Source organism: Cetorhinus maximus, chromosome 17 (assembly GCF_964194155.1).
Source record: "Cetorhinus maximus chromosome 17, sCetMax3.hap1.1, whole genome shotgun sequence".
Classification (NCBI taxonomy): domain Eukaryota; kingdom Metazoa; phylum Chordata; class Chondrichthyes; order Lamniformes; family Cetorhinidae; genus Cetorhinus; species Cetorhinus maximus.
Window position 1 is genome coordinate 100,295,200 of NC_135895.1, and position 6,000 is coordinate 100,301,199.

Here is a 6,000-nt window from a genome sequence, read left to right on the forward strand (position 1 = left end):
AAGGGCACATTTGGATTTGGAAAAGGCATCCACGGGGGGAAATTTTTGTTGTGGCCAACGAATAGAGGGGAGCCACTTCACTCCTCCTCAACTCGTCATGACATATCAAATATGTACAAGTGTTAAAAGAAATTGAATATAATTTGATTTTTTTTTAATGCCTCTCTGATTATCCTGCAGGTTGTTTGCAGCAGTGGTTAGAAGATTAATCTTCAATTTCTGGATTCTACTGTGCAATCCTGGAAGGTTGGCAGCTGGCCTGGTCTGTCATCCTGACACAGATGATGTTCGGAACTCAAAATGGTACAAACCTCCTGCCGGGTGGTAAGTGCATTCCACCCCATCTTGAAGTCCAATTGAATATGGGAGTGAGGTGGGGGGGGGGGGCGCACTGGGGGGAGGGGATGCACTCCACTTTTACCTGAAGAAGATTGTACTTTTTTATTTAACAGTTTAACATTACTAAGGCAGTGCACAGGTTCATGGCTTTGGCTGATGTATGTCTATACAGTAGGGGATGTTAGACAGTTAATGGTGCAAATATCTCGTTCAACACTTGGTACAACTATGTCATAAGTTTCCAATGTGCAATTGCTCAAAAAGAGAAGCACTGTTAGTACTAGTTCCTGCGTCCTTGCGAAACAGTTTCCAGTAACTGGGGGATAGCAGAACTGGTTGCCTTTTACAAGTGTGAGCAGCCATTTAAGTGAACAGTGCTGACATTTGACTCAAAGCTCTTCAAACATTAGCTTTAGAAATTGTTAACTGTGCAGTAGAGCTTTACCACCTCCATTTTGCCAAAGGAAGTTCCTCTTTACTTGTTATTGTTGATAAAATCATAAATAAAACAGGCTGGGGCTTTAATCTGATTTTTGAAAGATTAGCCCCAGGATTACAATTCCACAGATAATCCTTTTTTTTTGTAAAAGATGCAGCTCTGCTAATGCACCCCTGAAGCTTTAGGGTCGTTAGTCATATCCAGCATATTATATCGGGTCATGGATTAGTTAATTATTTTCAGTTTTGACAAAGCGACCAAGTCAAAAACAGCCGAGAACAATGTTTTTTTTTAAACTGTGAAATTCTGGTTTCCTGTGTGCTCACATTGAACTTTAGGTGATTGTTGCTGCATTGTACATGCAATCAAAAGTGCATCAGACTAATTATTTTTGTGGGTGGTTGATTTTAACTCGCCTGCCTGGTGGAAACCAGGTCGGAGGGTGGGGTGGAAGTGCCAGTCACACCCACTCTTTTCCCGCCCTAATCTGTCTGACTGGCAGATGGTGAGTACACCTGTTCCAAGCCATGAGGTCCTCTTTAAATATATAGGTCAGAGTTCACTGGCAGCATCAGGGCCCAGTCTGCTACTGGAACCTGAGTGAGGCAGCAGTGGTGACCTCCACAAGAGGCAAAACCTGTCAGGGGCAGAAGATGGGTCAGAAAAGGCCCAGCAAGGAGAAATTAAAAAACTCTTTGAAAAGAAACAGCTTTCTTGATGAACCAGAGGAGCAGTAGTTCTCCTCTAGACCCAATAAGAAAACCTGAGCCTCCCTTGTCCTGAGCTCCTTCCCCACCCAGACTCAAACTTCAATTGGGATTCCTCTCCTGGAGCACTGATCTTGTATTGGTACCCCAAGACAGCCTCCTACTGCCTGATTTTAATGACTGAACAGTCGCTACTCACTGACTTCTGTTCTGAAATTCAGAAAACAGCATACATACGAAGGAAGCCCAGCCATTAGAATCGGAGAAGCCAGCCACTGTTGCTCCCAAAGAGGCATACCACTCACTTTGTCACAATCCCATAACTACCCCCACCCCCATGAGTTAAAATCAACACCACCAACCTTCCTCCTGCCCCGACAGTATTATTTTCAATGAGGCTGTCCACCCACCCTGAATTGCCAAAACATCAGGATTGTCCTGGAGTCTCCAGGAATTGAGGATCTATCTCCAGGACACTGCGGTGTGCAACCCTGGAGAAAAATCATCGAGACATTAAAAAAGATTGGTCAGGGTATTCCCGTCCAGTCCATGGAGAGAATGTCTGCTGGTGGGATGGAAAATTTGGCTGATCAGCAAAAGGACCATTGACTTCAGGACGGGAAAATCCCCGCCAGAGCTTATTTTTGTCATTTTCTTTGAACATTACTCTTAACCAAATATAAAAATATTGGAAAAGGGGGAAAAGGTTGGTTGGCTGACAGTCAAGCATCATCCAATTGGGTAATGAGTCTTTTTGCTTTCCAGTGTAGGAAGGCAGCGCCTCACAAGGATGGATGTGTTGGCCAATGAATGACTGGAGTGTGGGTACTGGTCATGTGATGAAACCTCCAGGAATACATTTCATCGCAGTTGGCAACCTTACCTTGAAACCATGTTTAATGGGACCTGAGCAGTGAATGCAAACATGTAACTACCAATATTGCAGTCCTACCTTTCAATGTGATTGGTGCCCCTCACTTGTTGATATTGCTCCTTACTTTGTTAATTCCCCTTCTCCAGCTCATTAACCTGCTCCAAAGCAAAATACTGCGGATGCTGGAAATCTTAAAGAATAACAAAAAAATGCTCGAAATGTTCAGCAGGTCTGGAAGTATCTGTGGAGCAGGAGCAGCAAAGTTAATGGTTCAGGTTTGTGACATTTCATCAGAATTTCAACATCAGAAAATCAGTTCTGATGAAAGGGCACAGATCTGAAACCTTAATTCTGTTTCTCACTCTCTATAGATTCTGCTTGCCTCAGGACCGGTTTTTATGCAAACACACCCCGGGGATAAAGTGCCCAGAAGTTGGGATTTTCATTCCAGGATGGCAGGGTTCACTGGGAATTGGGCCCACCGCGTCTGAAATGAGCGCGGAGGTGGGGCGGGCGCAAGGTCTATCCCTGGGCTTCGGCACATTGGTTGGAATTTTCCTTTCCAGAGACTAAGTGCAGTGGCGGGCGGGAAGATCAGCAAGCAAAAGCTGCTGAATGGCAGGTTGGGTCCTTGCGCCAGATCTTCTGCTTTTCACCTCATTATCTATGCATCAGCAAGGAGCTCGTCGAATCTCGTGGCTGACTGTGAATTGTCCCGCCCTGATGTTACCTCATGGGATCAAAGGTCCTGCCGCCATATGGTACCCACACATGCATTCACTCACTATAGGATAGGTGTGTGCTGATGAATCAAATCATGGCACCATGGTAAAGCAAACCCTCAGCTCCAGGATTCAGCAAGGCCTCCATGGAGAGACTCCTCCAGGCCATCCATGGAAAGGTGGGAGGACCTCTTTCCGAGGGATGGGAGCAGGAGGTCCGCCTCAGCAGTCTGGGAGGAAGTCGCCAGGGAGGTCAGTGCCTGTGGCCCACCAGAAGGGAATGTTTGGCATTGCAAGAAGGAATTGTTATGAAACTATAATAGTTTTCATAATAATATTGTGGGTTATTGTAAAGTAGGTTTATAAGGATGAGTATGGATGATTCTGTCTGTGTGTGATCTAATGAGTTGGAGTCAGCTAGATTGCAAACTTGAGATTATCAAAAGGAGTTCGGTGTAGAAGGGTACTTGAAGTGCTAATGAGCAAACATGGATGGGGTCTTAGCATATAAGGTGGGAAGGAAATTTGCATTTTTAGATAAGTGAAGGAGTTGTTTGGATTTCAAAGGGATGGTAGGATGTTTACAACTGGCAAGATAAGCAAGGCCAAGCAGTGTGTTAATTTTTCCCAAAAGAAAAGGTGCCATATTGGCAACATGAAAGATTTTTATATTTGGGGGAAAGACAATTTACAAAAACAGATGAAACAATGGAATTTACAGATTAGAGAGAAGGAAACATATATAAAGGGGAATGAAAGGTTATGTTTGGGGCCATGTAAGATCTAACAGGAGTGTGTGAAACAGCCTTGAAGAAGCCACCAGCTATTTTTGTAAAAGTCTGCTGTGTCCAGTAACTAAAGTTGGAGAAAGCCTTTGGATTTACAGTGTTGAGTGGGTGCTGTGGGAACTTGCTGACTTGATTTTTAAATTTAAAATCTATTTTGGACTGTTGCCTTAAAAGGGGTGTGTAGTTGAATTACAGTGTTGAGTGGGTGCTGTGGGAACTTGCTGACTTGCTTTTTAAATTTAAAATCTATTTTGGACTGTTGCCTTAAAAGGGGTGTGTAGTTGGGAGTCAGTTTAATTAGGAATTTTGGGGTTTGTTACAATATTAGGTAATTGTAATCTTATGTATGTGCTTGAAATATTTTCTTTTGCTAATAAATATTTTATTTTAATTTTTCAAATCTCTAAAGGTCTTAGTAGACTCAATACTTCTGAATTCAATGCACACATCTTCTCGTAATAAATAAAAATTGTAAAACCATTGTGATAGCATGGTCAAGTTCGCTTGTGGATTTGGTCCACCTGGCACACATCACCTGCCACGTCATAACAGAAATGAATGATTTCATCTGCTCTGCCAGGGTAAGTCAGCCTTCCCCTCACTCCAAACTCACACACTCATAAGCTCATCAGGCAGCCTAAGGGTTAGAGTCCATAAGGATGTCACACACATCAGCACTGAATGTCTGCCAGCCAATTTAACATCACCATCTCTTGTAAGAGCCCACACAAATGGCCGCTGCCTCCAGTCATGTCCGATTTTCATTCGCCAGGAGTGGGAGACACAATGTGTGCAGGTTAGACCTGGTAGGAGCAGATCTAAATTTGCAGACTCCTTTGGAGAGGTGGGGTACCCTTTTGGAAGTGTATCTCAGCCTTTTCTGGGAGGACTCAGCACACTTTTACCATCAGTCCAAATTTTGTACCCCTGCCCACCACAAGTCGCAGGTGGGAGTGGAAAATTCCACCTTGTGTCCAAGATTTTTAAAAAAGCAATAAAACAAAAAACAGCCTTCCAACCCTCACCCATCACAACCCACACATTCCCCATGCCCTATCCATGTCAACTCATGCCACCTAATGCCCCTCCAGTCACCTCTCAAGGCCGCCATATCCTCCATGCTATCCTATGCCCCTCTACCCACACCCATGGTCCTTTATAACCTTATGCCAACTTAGTGCCAACTCATGCTAACCCATGTAGCCCAATCACTGTCTGCCCTTACACGTACCATGCCAACTCACCGAGTATCCACCATGGGCAGACCTCACTAACCATGTTGAGATTAAATGAAAGAAAGCTCTAAATTGTAATTGCAGACTGTAATTTAAAATATAGTGATCTCATTTATAAAAACCCATTCAGCACCATTACATTCCCTCAACTACATCCTTATAAAAACAAATATATCATTCAAATGCTTAACCCCTTACAAAGAGAAACATTGAAATTCATAGCCCCACTTCAAAGAATTGATGATCATTTGAAACTGTCAATAAAACTGTGAGATGCCAGGCACCCTGCTGTGATAATACAAGGTTGTGAAATCAGTCATGCAGCACTAATCAATTAACGGTAACCCTCAAGTGTGTGTCAAAAGACAGAGTGAAATTGCAAACAATTACTTTTCTTTAAGCATTTTTTTCAAAGATTTAAAGAGCAAGAGGTTTGACAGTTCAACAGTTGCTTTTGACAGTTCATTTTGACACTTTTGACAGTTGCTTCCGATAGTTAATTTTGATACTTTTGACTGTTCCAGTGAGCTTGACAGTTGATGAGTTTATGCACTATCTACACACATTCATGCCTAATTTTAATGATCCCAAGGGACACTTTACCTCTCCCAAGGGGCACTTGATCTCCCACAAAGGCACCTGATCTCTGCCAAAGATGCCGCAGGACCATATCTAAAGAGGTGCACTACATTTCCAAAAGGGTACCCCGCCTCTCCAAAGGAGTCCGCAAAGTTTAGATCTGCTCCTACCAGGTCTAATCTGCACACATTGTGTTTCCCACTCCAGGCTAATGAAAATCGGACATGACTGGAGGCAGTGGCTGTTTTGTATGGCAGCTGCCTCCCTGAAATGTACATGTGCAAATCTTAACCTGGGCGGGATTCCCAGATTTTGGC